The sequence below is a fragment of the Eleutherodactylus coqui genome, chromosome 11 (genome assembly GCF_035609145.1).
Source record: "Eleutherodactylus coqui strain aEleCoq1 chromosome 11, aEleCoq1.hap1, whole genome shotgun sequence".
In the NCBI taxonomy this organism is placed as follows: domain Eukaryota; kingdom Metazoa; phylum Chordata; class Amphibia; order Anura; family Eleutherodactylidae; genus Eleutherodactylus; species Eleutherodactylus coqui.
The window spans coordinates 90005498-90021636 of record NC_089847.1 but is presented as its reverse complement, the minus strand read 5'-3'; positions in this window follow the sequence as shown (position 1 = coordinate 90021636).

Genomic DNA, 16139 nt, shown 5'->3' with positions numbered 1-16139 from the left:
AATCCTTACTTGTAGGCTTTATTCACACAAGCGTATATACGCAACAATGTAGGCGCATTTTCATGGCCGAACAATATATGCGACCCCCCGATGCATTGGTTTCCAATGCATTCGTTCACAGGGGCGAATTTACAAGCCTAAAAATGTTACACCGTAAAAATTGGAACATATGTGACCAAAATACACGCTGGTGGTTATACAGTGGGTAAAAAGATCATTCTGGTTCTATCTTTTGGCAGCTCCCATAGACTCCTGAGTGCTGCTGGGATCTGTTGTTCTATATGGTTTTCCAGCTGCACAGCTTCACAGGTGTGGGATAACTGAGCTGGCTGGGTGTGAAGTTCTCCAGCCAGCTAATCTCCACTGGTCTGCTGCTCATAAATACTAGCTCTTCTGGCTAGAGGATGCTGATCAGTTATTCATCCTGTCTTATTCCCACTCAGGGCTTGGTGTTATGCATGTTTAGTCTGAAGTGTTTCTCTCACCTTCCCTGAGGACGGTCTGGACATCTGTATTCCCTGTCTGCATCTTATGCAGGGCCCCCTCTCCCCTTCCCTTTGACAGGTGTGGCCTCCAGACGTCTGATGTCTTGTATGTCGTCAGGTAGGTGATGGCTGATACTGTTCCCTATATGTCAGTTTGGTATCTGACTCTTTCCCATTGGTGTGAGGAAACTTGCACTAGTTATTATTTAATATCTGTATGCATTAGAGTTCTGAGTGGGGTTCCTGTTCTGTATTATTGGTGTGAACAGTAGCGTGTTCTGTGTCTGTGCAGGTGGCCAGACCAGGTGTATGAACAGTCCTGTTCTGCCTTGCATGCAAATCCCTGGCATGTTAGTGTGAGCTGCATTTTGTCCTTCTGTGATGGTTTGCCTTCTAAGGCGAGGTAGGTCCCTAGGTTCAAGCATGCTGCTGTCCTTGTCGGGACGATCGTCCTGCGTGCAGGCAGGTTACATGCGGTAGTTGTCTTGTGAGAGTAGGGACCCGCAAGAGAACGAGGACCCTTGTCAGCGCGCTCATGGGCTTAAGTATCTTGACTAAAATATGAACTAATATTTCGTACATTCTATAGCTATTCCATCAATTTATACATGCAGGTATGCAAGGTGAGTGATTTGGGTTGTTTGTCAGCCCCTGTGTTATGTCTGCCTGTGAGTCCAGTTGGCAGTTCACTTTCCCTTGGTGTTCTGGCGTGGTGTAATCTGTTCTAGCAAATACTGTGAGTGTTGTGGTTTCGCTAGGACGCCTCCCTGCATCTGTGCTGAGCGCGGTGCTCTAGTGCCCCGCAGACGTGACAAGTACCTTCCTAGGAAACAAACTTATTGTAATATGGCCTGTGAATAAGGTCTCTTCAGGTCAGAAAGTAAATGTGTGATACTAAGCACTTGTTAACCCTTCCCTGGCTGCAAATAAATGTTGTGGAATATTTTATGTTTTGTAATAATTGTATCTTTGTATCACTACTAGGAAATACATCAATAATGATTGAGTAGCACAAAAATAACACATACAAGAGAAACACTTGGCCAGGCCAACAATGGGCCTTTTGTATGCAACGTGAGAGAAGAAATCTGGGACATCTCTCTCATGATTGGAATGTTCTACTTTACTTCTTCTGTTTGACGAGTAGTCAGGAATGTACATTGTGTGTGGCTTTCATCACTTGGGAGGAGAGAACTTTTTTACTGGTAGGTTGTATTGGTTTTAGTTTGGATTAATAATAGTGTAATGAAGGGAATCTGTAAGAAAGGCAATCAAACCTCACAATTTTTTAATGGAATTTATCAGTTCCTATGAGCCCCATAAAGCTACGGACAGCGAGGAAGGATAAGGAAAGTAAGTATCATTGTCACATCTTCGGATTTAGCGCTTCAGCTGTTATGAAAACTGCGATTTTGTGTGATGCGATGCAACATCAGCAGGGTCAAAAAAAATAGGAAGGGTCAAATAATACTCTGCATTTTCCATACATATTTTAACCTTTGCAATGCATAAGGCGAACTCCACAGCAAATCCATAGTAATTTTGCATGTGATACATATGGATTTTGCTGCGGATTCCCTACTGTGGAAGATAAGAGCCACATAGATATACCCTTATGGTGGAACCACAGGTGAATTGGGTTTCCCAATAGAGTTGATTACTAGGGATTCTAGCAGCAGGACACACTGCAATCAGCTTATCATTGGGGGACTCTTTTAAACAAAATGGATTGTTCAAGGCAGCCCAGCCACCCCACCAACTTTAAATTGTTCTTAGAAATCCATACTGGGGGCACAGGGCAATTACTCTGATACTATTGGTACTTAAAGGGGTTAGGGGTTGTCTAGGGATAAGAGATGAGCGAACGTACTCGTTAAGGGCGGTTTCGCAATCGAGCATCGCTATTTTCGAGTACCTGACTATTTGGGTGAAAAGATGGGGGGGGGGCGACGAGGGTGAGCGGGGAGGCGCCGGGGGTGAGCGGGGAGTTGCAGAGGGGAGTGGGGGGGAGAGAGAGAGAGCTCTCCCCTGTTCCCCACTGCTACCCCCCGCTCCACCACGCCGCCCCCGAATCTTTTCACCCGAGTAGCCAGGTACTCGAAAATAGCGATGCTCAATTGCGAAATCGCCCTTAACGAGTACGTTCGCTCATCTCTACTAGGGATAGTGAAACCTGGCTGCTTTCTTTCAAAAACAATGCCACACCTGTCCACAGATTGTTAGTGGTATTGCAACTCAGCTGCATTTAGTTCAGCTAAAGATACAAATGCAGCAGAAATTAAATTTCGGTAGATGATTCATATTTTCTAAGAAGTTTTGGAGCATCCCTAGCTCAAATAGGCATTGACTACATTTACAAGGATCCAGCGGCAGCGTGCATTTCTTAGCTTGTATGGATTAAGTTACTCCGTAGTAATAATGTCGCTCTACAGAAGTTAATGATAAACCTGTCAAAAGTCCTTTGCTTTGTTCTCCCTTCCCCCAGCTCCATCTCCGTTAATAACTGCTAGCATTCCTATTAGCTATGAAAGGTGGACAACCCATGTGAACATAATTGGAGGGCTTTTCCAGCTGCAGTTGTATGTGTGGACATGGACATTTATTCGAGTTTTGATTTTATTTGCAGCAGGGTTAGGAAAGTCGTCTTCCATAAATTGCTTGTGATTTGTTTTCCTAAACCAACTTATTAAATAAATCTTCCAGCCAACAGTTTTATGTTCCAGATGCACAATTGCAGCATTTTTAATACTTAGGCCCAATGTCCATGGGCGGGTCGGACTCCGCCTGCGGGAGCTCGCAGTGGAATCCCATCCTGCCCACGGACGAGGACAATTATTCACCTGTCCGGGTCTTCTGCGTCCCTGTCCGGATTTTCTCCTGCTGCCCCGCGACCAAAAGGTCCGCAAAACAAAATCACATGCTTCAATGCATTTGCGGACGCCCATGCATCCCTCTGGGCGGCTGGATTTGCGGATCGTTCGTATGGTGTCCCGCACGGATTCCGCAAATCAAACCCGCCCATGGACATTGGGCCTTAAAATGAGACACTTGCTCACCAGGGGGACAGATGGATCACATACCAGCCAGATGTTATTTTCAGTGTTTCCCTATTGGTAGTGATGAGCAATTAGTGGAATGATCGGTTTGTGTCGGTATCAGGCCGGAAGGTCTTCAATGCAGCCGAAGCCTTCCAAATTGTATGTGAATACAGCCAGACAGCTGGGGAACACTGTCCTCCTCCCAATATACCTCAGGGGTGTCACTGAAAACAAAAAAAGGACAATGTCAAAAAGTTTGCAAAGGACAAATTCTACCAGGTGAACAGAACAGCCAAACACGGACGTTCTCCAAGGAAAAGGTGCAGAGCTTCAGATACTTATTGTGGTGGTGTCCCGCACGGATTCCGCAAATCAAACCCGCCCGTGGACATTGGGCCTTAAAATGAGACACGTGCTCACCAGGGGGACCAGATGGCTCACATACCAGCCAGATGCTATTTTTAGTGTTTCCCTATTGGTAGTGATGAGTGATTAGTGGAATAATCGGTTTGTGTCGGTATCAGGCCGGAAGGTCTTCAATGCAGCCGAAGCCTTCCAAATTGTATGTGAATACAGCCACACAGCTGGGGAACACTGTCCTTCTCCCAATATACCTCAGGAGTGTCATTGAAAACAAAAAAAGGTCAATGTCAAAAAGTTTGCAAAGGACAAATTCTACCAGGTGAACAGAACAGCCAAACACGGACCTTCTCCAAGGAAAAGCTGTAGAGCTTCAGATGTTTATTGTGCTTTAGAAAATTTTTGTTTCAGGAGGAGGAGGAGAAAACATGACGGAAGCAGGAGAAGGAGAGCAGAAGCAGGAGAAGGAGAGCAGCAGCAATTCCACTACCACCATCAGCAACAGCAACTTGAGAGCAATGTGCGCTCCTCCTGTATTTCCACATTAACACATTTTCATTTGGGCGCAAGTAGGAAGTAGAAACATAGTGGACTTGGAGGTTAGCAGCAGCAGCGCCACCAACACCACAGACACTTCCCCTCTCCTTTGCTTTCTTCAGGTTTCCTTTTTATTTTTTTACTTAGACCTTTTTTCGGTTTACTTTTTAGTGTAATTTTATGTAACTTCTCAGCTAACTTTGTAGTTTGCAGAAAACCACTGATAGCAGCGTAAGGTCTGCAAATACTTCAGTGGCCGGACTTGTAACTGAATGATGCCTTAGGACACTGACACACGCTGTGTGTATTTGCTGTTTCCCTGTTTTTTGTTTTTTTTTTGTTTAAATTAAGATAAATAAACTGCATATGAGATATTCTCCTCTAGGAGCCTGTCGGCGGCCAATGAAGGCTCTGTACAACTCGGAGGTTGTATGAACCTGTAAAGTAGCTGTGTGCATGAAGCTTTAGTAACGCCTCGGGAAATCCTCAGCTTTGAAGTATAACAAATTGTAGTAATGGAACCTACTAATATTATTTCAACAAGTGATCTCCTGCGTCATCGCTTGTGATCCACATGTGTAAAGGGAGAGAGATTATTTATCAGGATGACGGTGTTGTGGGGCGTGGAGCTTGGTAGCAGTAATTACAGCCCTGTGTGTAGCTTGTACAGTTTTAATTACCACATAGGAAAAACAATGCAAAGGATGACAGCGATCACTCATAGATTTGATATTGATGCTCACCTGCAGTCACATAATTGAATATATCAGTAAGCACTATGATTAGAACACTGCATAATACAGTGATGTCATATCACTATAGTCCTAGTCTGAGTGCATAGGTATAGGTTGTGTAATAACTCTGAACAGGGCATGGCCACATGAGTGCACACAAGTCGCTGCAAATTGGTGGGTAGCACCAGAGTTGTGGTGATCAGGTAAACAATATTACCCCCATAGGAACAGTGTTACCAACACAAGCTATTCACCAATCGCGAATTCCACAATTGGAATCCGTCTGTGTGAGCCCGGCCTCAGTGTGTCTGTCTTGGAATTAAATATTTAATGAATTCTACAATACATATGTATTTCCTGATCTAACTTTTATATCTCAGTACACTATTGTGTTACTGTACATCTGGGCTGTCTAAGGAACCGGTATACATAAACATTTGCATTTTTGTTTTTCTTTGGGTACGAGGACCAACCAGTTCACCTGACACACCAACCACTTGGGTATTGTTAAACAGGACCGGTTACCACCCATGAGCACCAAAAACCAAGTCATGATGCTCATAGGCCAGGTTCCAATGAATCAGAGGATGTAGTTGTTATACTCACGCAACTCCCTGTTCCCACTCTGTCACCCGTGAAATTCGGCACCTGTGAATTCACCTCTGCAGCCGTGAACGCACAGCGGACTCATCTCCGCAGGCTATTTGCACACACACATTGCCGAGCATTCATAAAGCCTTTTATGTCAGTTTCTGTAGTAAACAAATTGCTATTTTTTGCGCAAGTGGGGCTTTTTGCTCCTGCCTTACTATTTTTGTAAAAATTGGGCAAGGTTTGTCAGGAGCAGGGCATGGCCACCCCGGACCGAAAGCACTAATGGTGCTCCTAGCTGGTGGCAGGTACCCTTTAAGTAAGCTGCCAATTATCTGTTTTCGTTCGATGCTGGGTGAGGTTGCCACTCACCTTGTTTCCCCTCCGCTTTTCCAAAACAGGGTTTTTAATTGGAAAAATCTAGGTATACGTGCAACCCTAACTTTGTGTAGAACTTGGATTATTAGCCTGTGGTTTGTGTCCACCAGAGCCGCACACTGTAGCCCACATTTATTATGAAGTTTAAGTCTAATTTTAAGGAAATTTCACAGATTAAAAAGCTGCATCCAAAAATTGTACAAAATGTTGTTACCAAAATTTGCAACATTTGTTTTTTCATTCTAAAAAGAAAAAAAATAGGCAAAAAAAGTATGTTTGATCATAGAATGGTTGAGTCGGGAGGGACCTCCAGGGTCATCGAGTCCAACCCTCTGCTCAGTCCAGGATTCATTAATCAAGCTGTAAAGTTCTGTAAACATGCAGTTAGAGCAAAGCCAAAAGATTAAAAAACGCACAAATTAGTGGCGCAAATATACCGCTGCTTATATTAGGCGTAAAAAGAAATTCAAACAGTAAGATGATGCCAAATGCTCCAGATTTATTAAGATGTCTAAGAAATTTGGTGCATATCTTGCCAACTACACTACAATATCCTTGGCACAAAATATGCCAATATTAATATGTGAACCCAGGTCTCCAAGAATCCTTGCTCTGTCCTCATGCTGTGCCTTAACAATTGAAGCACAGTGTATGACCATGATCTTGCATGGATGAAGTTGAAGTAATCAGACAACTTTTTCACACTATTTTACATTTTTAGGCTACATCCACACCAGGCATAAATTGGATGCAAAAAAAGAGTTTATTGTGGAAATCTGCAAGTAGATGAAATTTGATCAAATCTTATCACTTTTCTGCTATTTTAGCATGCTGCAAAACTAGCACTGCAGTTCTGGAGTTTTCCCACTTTTGAAAACTGCAGCAAAAGTGGAGGAAGAACTGAAAGCACAACAAAAAAGTGTGAAAAATTGCAGAGGATAAAATGCAGCGAACCGCCAAGCGTGAACTTCACAGTACATGCGTTTGATCAAAAGGCATTCAGCCACAAAGGAGAAAGAAAGCTAGAGATATGAGGAGCTGCAGATGATGCAAAGTTTAAGGGGTTAACCAGAAACAAGAAGGCAACCCTAGATAGAGAGTTACATGGCTGGCTGCCCTTGTTGTGTGCTTTCCTTCCTTGCAGGGTGAAGTATCAACTTTTGTAATCAGCTTGTGATGACAGACTCGGAGAGGACACCTTCAGAGAGAAAGCCGATTAACTCCAATAGGTAACACCTGAGCCTTGACATAAGCCTCTGCAAATATGTCCCTCTTAAATATTTCAAACCAATGCTACCCAGTCCAGCTTCTTGAATTGCAGAAGATTGCATCCTTGTCCGATCCACCCTCTTATCGTGGCCTCTTAAATGTTATACACACTAAAGGAAGATAGATCAGCCCGCTATCAGATAGTGAGCATGAGCTACAGCATGCAATAAAATGTCATATTTGGGAATAGTGCAGATGTGAAAGTAGCACAACGACACATGCAGAATTTATAACTCCCTTGTGGTGGGTCGGGTTATTATTTCCAACTCTAACGCCCTGCAAGATGGCTGCATCTGTACCATTTTTTAAAAAGCTTTTCTCATCTTTATAGGATGGAATTTCTTAGCTTCAAATATACGGCTCTGCATTGGAGCAGTATTAACCCTTTCCAATCCACTGTCTGACGTCTTCCTGCATTCTGATTGAAGCTTGTACAGCTCCAATGTCAGAAGACGTCTGACAGGGTATTCTTACCGTCTATTGCCAGCCACTCTGCTGTCAGAGCCTCTCTGGCGCACACACACTGGCTTTAGCCAGCAGATGGCATCGTTGTTTAACAGCAAAAAGGGAAAGCCTTTTAGGAAACCCTGAATCCAAAATTGGATTGGAAAGGGTTAAAGGTGAATGCACTTTACTACCAACTTTCTATGTTAGTTATTTTATCATAGAGGTATGCGTTTTTCTAATACAAGTCTCTAAATTATATGGTTCTTTCATGTAGACTTAGAATTAAATGATAAAATGTTGTTAGCCTACGGCGGTCACTAGGGGGAGCTTTCTTATGTTGTTATTCACTTCAATGCAGAAATTGTATGCATTAAGCTCCACCTAGTGGTGGCTTTAGGTAGCTATTCAGGTAGTTTTTTTTTCCAACTTTTACTATTTATGTGCCCAATAAATATATGCTTTGAAAAAAAAAGTTTCTGTTGCCACAATCGAAGACCCATGACTTTTCTATTTTTACATCAACAGTGATGTATGAGGGCTTAATCTTTTGCAGGATGAAGTGTAGTTTTTATTGGTGCCATATCACTTTTTAATTGCTTTCATTTTTTCGGATTGTGAATAAACAATTTCAGCTTTGTTTTTTTGCTTTAGATGGTATTCACCATGTGTGATAACGTGATAATTTTACAGTTTGGTTTTTATTACAGGTGCGACAATAATATTATGTGTAGTTTTTTTTGTTTTATTTTCGCCCAAAATAGAGGTCTTTGTAAGGAAAAAAGGCGTTTGATTTTTATTCTATTTAACAAAATATTTTTATTTCAATATTTTTTAACTTTTTTTAAAGTCCCAATAAGGGACTTGAATGGGGAAACTCTTGATCGCTTTTATAATACACTGCAATACAGTCATTTCTGCCATAAGGTGAAATGGGGGCATTTTCTTTCCCTACTAAATCCTGGGTAAATTCAGAAATGAGCTTAGAAACTGCAAACTTTATGGAACCAGATAATTGATCCCTCAAGTATTGTAACTAATCACTTAGCAAATACTTAAAATTGTCTCTAAGGAAGCTCTGATGAAGACTTAACTGTGACTTTCAGGGCAGCAAACATCTATCTAATCTGTGTACAAGTACATACATGCCATAGGGGCAGACACAGACACATAGGGGTGCCCTGAAGATAGGGGGTCTGTTCCAGGTTCATCGCAACCTTATTTTAGGATGAGGAAAATCTGCACAGAAATATGGCCTTCACCTGTGCTACAATGTTGGCTAACAAGAAAGTAAAAAATATACTAGAGCTAATAACAGGATGGTCACACCAGATCCTCGTTTCATGGGTGGGAGAGTGTGGTGATGTCAAGCAGTACTTGAAAATCATCCTTATTTCAATCTTCGCTATGGGTTCATCTCTGTCAAGTTTACCCTATTCCCTATCCAAAGGCTGGCTTTTTCAGGCAACCCCATCTCATGTACCATATATCTGTGCATTGTTATTCTGGCTTTGGCTCACAATTCCCAGTAGGGCTTGTTTAAAAAGTCTGACATTGATTTGCAGGAATGCAGCCTTTCAATAGGTGGCGCTGTAGAGTTATTGTTTCATCTTTCCATTTGCATATTTCCCAGAGGAGCATGGATGGCCTTATAAGTCTCCTCACACCTTTTAGCTGCTTTCCTTAAGGAGAAACAATACCCTTCCTGACCCATATTATGGCATGTGTCACTAACAGAATTTAGATTGTGAGCCCCATAGCAGACAGGGCCTCAGTGTCAAGCGATGAGAATTTCTGTAAAACGCTGCAGAATATGTATGCGCTATATAAATGAGATAAATTAACAGAAGGGTGTACCAAAACTGTCAGCAAAAACTGAAAGATATGTCCTTGGTTCGGGAGGACTGCGGGCCTCCACTGAAAACAACAAGGTAGCTTAATAATCATGCGATTACAGGATCACCCCATATTTATCTAAATGACATAATTCAATGTCGAAAAACACGCAATTTTACGTAACGCTAAAATGTTTGCTTTTAATACATTGTGTGGGAAGATACGGAGTCCAGATACACACCGCACAAACAACATTCTTGTTTTGACACAGTTTTGGCTGACAATGCTCATATTTCTACTTATTATAGTTACCTCCCTTCTTGGGTGTGAAGCATACCAGCCTCGAGTCATTAGCCCATATCATCAGGCTATTGAGCACATTCAATATTTAACCAGTTTCAAACAAAACACGGCAAAAAAAAGGTGCAGCGCCAGTGCCATAGGACACAAATACTTTATACACGGGCATCTGTGGAATGCCCACTAATGGTTACATTGGTAGATGCCAAAAAACTTTCAGAAGCAGTTGGGGCATACGTTGAAAAGAAATAAAAATAGGAATTTCTGTCCAATGGTCATCAGCTTGCAGCCAATCAGCCAAAAAAATAGTGCTTTCATCCCAAATTCTCAGCTGGATGCCAGCCCCATTACACAGCTCTGGGATAGACAGTGGGTGTTCAAGTTTCAGCCTATTAAACCATTCTTACCACATTTTCATGCTTGAAAACACCTTTTCAAATAGATTTCTGTTAGTAGACATTGGAAAAAGTAGTTTGTAAAGCTCCCACACCGCTCCAAGCAGTCCGCTGGGCGTATCCGATCCATGCAAACCACCCACTGCATTTACCCTAAGCAGCCTGTCTTTGCTCCCTGCTGATGACATCCCTTATGTCATCCAAAAGCCTGTAGAATCTTGGGAGAGGAAATCTGATCCATCTGCCGACCACAGGGCACAGGCATCTGCGTTAGGGTACTTTTACACGTAGCGAGAAATTGTTCGCTTACGTGAAAGAGCAAATGATGACCCAGTTTGTTCGTTCGGTCAGTTTAAACACAAAGATTGATCGTTTATTTTTTTTTTTTACATAATCGTTCAAATTCGAACAATCTAGCGATTTTAGGGTGAACTGAACAGACGGCTTGCATGGTCTACATCAGCCCAGCACACTGTTTAAAGGTAATTAGCATACAGCGCGGGAGCTTTACAAACTACTTTCCCTAAGGTATGCCGGACTATAGGGGCGCTAATAGATACGTATTTGGTAAGGTGTCTTCAAATGTGAAAATATGGGGAGAACAAGCGTGCCGCATGTTTACTTTATTGCCGCTTTTCTTGGATCTTTCTTTGACTACAATAAAGGGTCATATTGTGGTAACCAATCTCTTGGCAAAAGACGACAGACAGCCGTGGCCAAACAGATCCGTCTTATGATGGAACCGAACAGCACTGAAGGAATCCATTGACTACAATGGGGTCCATTTGGTTAGCGCTCAGCTGTCTGGCATTGTGCTGGCCGGAAAAGTCCTACATGCAGGACATTTTCTTTCAGTATTTCGTGCCAAATCTGCCATGGAACTCCTGAATGGAGGTTCCAATGCAGATGTGAAAACGACCTAAGGGGGTCTCACACGAATGGATTCCAATAGCAGAATACACAGTCGCAATGCGCACAGAGGATCCATGGCAAAGTGCCGGCATTGTATGGCATGAACTTTCGCTTTTTCCTCTACAAATTGTGAATTCCGCGAGTGGAAGAAAAATCGCTACATGCTCTGTTTTGCCGCGGATACTGTGTGGACGGCCTCCATTGAAGTCGATGGAGGCCATCCAAGCTGCAGCCCATATGCAATTAACATTGTGTATGGGCTGCAGGTATTCTCATCACCACTTAGCGACGGCGTTGGAAAGACGAACATTGAAAAAAAACAACCTAATGCGCATGACAGAAAAATCAGGTATACAGGGTGACCGGTCAGACTCACAGCCAGAATCTACTGCGGGCCTCCTGCACGCAGAATATGACCTGTCCGTGTGAGCCCGGGCTTATGAAGACAAAATTTGCATTGTATTTATTTGATATTGAGCTTTATTGTTGAGAATAAATAAAACAGTTATGAAAAAAACTAAAAAGGTTTGGTACATTGTTAGCAAGTAGAGATGAGCGAGCATACTCGCTAAGGGCAATTACTCGATCGAGCATTGTCCTTAGCGAGTACCTGTCCGCTCGGAAGAAAAGATTCGGGTGCTGGTGCGGGTGAGCGGTGAGTTGCGGGAGTGAGCAGGGGGAAGCGGGGAGAGGGGGAGAGAGGGAGAGAGATCTCCCCTCCGTCCCCCCCCCCCGCTCCCTGCCGGCACCCGAATCTTTTCTTCCGGGCGGGCAGGTACTCGCTAAGGACAATGCTCGCTCAAATAATTGCCCTTAGCATGTATGCTCACTCATCTCAATTAGCAAGTAGAGCATTGTGTGATTGTTCTCAGTGAGAGAAACCAAGTAATCTTGTAGATATGATACCATTTAATGGCTAACAAAAATACATGATGTTATGGTGAGCTTTCCAACCTACACAGGGTTCTTCTTCAGCTCTATTCTATTAAGCCTGAAGAAGAACCCTAATTAGGTTCGAAAGCTTGTTTTTTTTTTTCTTTGTTAGCCATTAAAAGGTATCATATCTACAAGATTACTTGGTTTCTCTCAACAATCACATTTTGAAAAAAAAAAACTGTGGTGGGAAAAGTTTAGGGTGAAAGTGGTGCCTTAACCACACTGCATCATATTGAAGGACTGCAGCGTATAACTGACAAAGAATTTTGTAAGTACAGGTATAGAACACTCAAACACTTAGCACATTGATATTTATACCTTCCTTTCTGGAAACATTAAGATCTCCTTGGATGTCACAAAGAAACATTGTTGGGCAGTCCTACATTTCTTCATGTCCCTAGGGTATTCTAAGTATCTTCATAGTTTTTAAATGTTGCACTTCATGGAAGCACAGAGAACTCCTTGAAGAGGGGGTTATTTTATAGCAGTCATGTTACTATCAAACACCCCTTTATACTGCAGAGTAATGAGAACTATATAGCCTGGCTCATGCTTATTATAAGTACGGGTCTCCTATCCTTGACTGACATCCTGTCATAAGCACGCTGCCATGTAGTATTGCACATGTCCAGGAAGTGTGAGCTGCCTCGCTCAGGCCTTTCCCCTTTAACCCTCTCCAATCCACTGTCTAACGTCTGAAGACATTATGATTTAAGGCTGTACAGCTCCGATGTTGGAAGACGTCTGTCAGGGTTCTCTTGCTGTATATTACGAGCCTCTCTGCTGTCAGAGCCTATCCAACGAGTCACCTCATGCAGTACTGGCTTTAGCCAGTAGATAGCGCTGTTGTATAACGACAGAAAAAGAGTAAGCCCCCTATGAAAACCAGGATACAAATTGGATTGGAAAGGGTTAATAGTATACGTTATGTGGCTCAACACCACGTTTACTTGAAAGTGGCTTGTGATGCACAAAAAGCTGACGACTTTTATAATGCAGAATTCAGGCAGACCCCTAGCTTTTCATGAGCAAGACGTTCCAGATCACACCAGCTAAGAACTCACCATCCAGGATCCTAGATAAGCAAGACCAAGGTGTAGAAAACTGACCTTGGAGTTACAATTTAAAGGGGTTTTCTGACCTCTGCAACATTGGTGACAGTGGGAGGGGGGAAAGGGGGAATGAGGTGTGTGGTAAAATAAAAACCGTACATGCTCACCTCCCTCTACATGCTGCTCCACTGTCGTTGCTGGCTATTGCTACATTCCTCTGATTACCTAAGCATCAGCATTCATGTGGATTGTTTACCCATGTGACCGCTGCAGCCAACAGACGTCATCCGTTTAGCTGTGCAACAACACCGGTCAGCTGCTGCAGCGCCAGAAAGCTGAAACAGCAGTCCGATGCTGCGGTGAGTATATTACTTTTATGTAGTATGGGTACAGGGAGCCCAAAACTACATAAAAGGAATAACTCATAACATAGTACGTAAGGCTGAAAAACCACATATGCCAATCCAGTTCAGTCTGTTCTCCCCTCTCACGTTGATCCAGAGAAAGGAATAAAACCCTAATGAGGTAGAAGCCAATTTTCTCCATTTAAACTCCTTTAGTGAGTTCGCCAGTAAAGAGCCCCCTTCTATGTCGGTGTAGAAACCTTCTTTCCTCTAGATGTAGAGAGCGCCCCCTTGTTACAGTCTCAGTCCTGGGTATAAACAGATGATGGTAGAGATCTCTGTATTGTCCCCTGATATATTTATACATAGTTATTAGGTCGCCTCTCAGCCGTCTTTTTTCTAAACTAAATAACCCCAATTTTGATAACCTCTCTGGGTATTGTAGTCTGCCCATTTATTACTTTAGTTGCCCGCCTTTGTACCCACTCAAGCTCTGATATGGCCTCCTTGAGTACCGGTACCAATATTTCATATGTGATCTGACCAGTGACTTCTAAAGAGGAAGAACAATGTTCTGGCCATGTGCACCTAGACCCCTCTTGATGTGCCCCATGATCCTATTTGCCTTGGCAGCAGCTGCCTGACACTGGGTACTCCAGTTAAAGGGGTTGTCTCGCGCCGAAATGTTGTTTTTTTTCCCCATAGGCCCCCCGTTCGGCGCAGGACAACCACAAGGGATGTGTTAAAAAAAAACAAAAAACATATTACTTACCCGCATCCCCGCTCTGCGACGTCTTCCTTCTTCTTCCTTCACCAAGATGGCCGCCGGGATCTTCACCCACGATGCACCGCGGGTCCTTTCCCATGGTGCACTGTGGGCTCTGTGCGGTCCATTGCCGATTCCAGCCTCCTGATTGGCTGGAATCGGCACATTTGACAGGGCGGAGCTATGCGATGACGCGTAGAAGGGGGCGGAGCCAGAACACCGCTCGTGCCTGGACCGAGCAGAAGGGGAGAAGACCGCACAGCGCAAGCGCGTCTAAAAAAGCAAGAAGACATCAGAATTAGACGGATCCATGGAGACGGGGACGCTAGCAACGGAGCAGGTAAGTGAATAACTTCTGTATGGCTCATATTTAATGCACGATGTATATTACAAAGTGCATTAATATGGCCATACAGAAGTGTATACCCCCACTTGCTTTCGCGAGACAACCCCTTTAAACTTACAGTTAACTAAAATCCCCAAGCCCTTTTTCCTGTTAGTGTTACCCAGGGGTTTCAAAAATCCCTTAAAAAAAACAAACTTCAACTTTAAGCCAATTTCGAAGTCAGTCACTGTCTGGTTCTTAGATCTAGACCAACCTTCGACATTGGCCTAATTTAGATCAGTACATAGAGGGGTACTTCAATGTCTGTTGATTGACGATTTACTCATATTTAGTTATGTTATAGGCATTATTATGACATTGTCAGAACTGCTGAGGATAAATCAAATGTCTGACCCTTACTCTAAAATGAGATTAAACGATATGTGACAAATGCCATGATGTGCCTATTACTTCCTAAGCATATACATTCTAGTCCTCCAGGTTTGGCGATCATGTTTGAAACCCCTTGAGAGACTGGCAACAAGCTTCATGAGTACATGACAATAGATACAAGTCTCAATGCCCCCTTCTTGTTAATTTTTTTAAATTTCCTTTTTTTGGACGAGGGTGGTGGGGAGAGAGAAAATCACAAGTATAGCTTAGAAAAAAAGCAAGGGGACACACAAATGCTGCAGTCCCTCAGGGTCTCTGGGTTTTGTTGTTCTCTCCTGCTCCCCCAGAAACCTACAGTAAGAAACAAGAATAAACTTACCCCTGAGGTTCTTCTCCTACCGCCTGTTGCTGTCACCTTGTGCATGTACTAGGCCTCAGTGACTATGCATTCATAGTTGCTTAAAGGGATATTTCAATACTTTTCAAAGACTGGCTAAGGGCAGGGGATGTAATAAACTAATAGTATGCTATTCAGCACACACCCTTTAAATATCGGCCTCTTCAGTGCAGCCGCTCTGGTCCCTGCCGCACCAGACCCAGAAGCTCCTGCAGTGGTTATGCGCCGTTCATTAATCACATGACTGCTACAGCCAATCACTGGTTTCAGTGGTGATGCTGTCATGTATAGCATGAGGCCAGTGGTTGTCTGTAGCAGACATGATAGATAAAGACACATCATTGCTGCAGGAGCTTCTGTGACCAGAGCTGCAGGTAATGGAGAGTGCGATTTAGTGTGCAGAATGGCAGCGGGACGGACGGCTTCCATTTACTTCAATGGAAGCCGGCCGTGCGTACCCTGCACAAAATTGCAGCATACTGCAATTTCTCCCCTCGCTCGTGGGCAGGAAATCGCGTATTCCCATAGCATGCTCTGTGCTGGACTTGCTGCAGAATCCAGAGGCAGAATCCCGCTCCAGAATTCGCAATGCAAATCCGCCCGTGTGCAGGAGGCCATAGCCAGTATATGAGTAGATTCAGAAAACC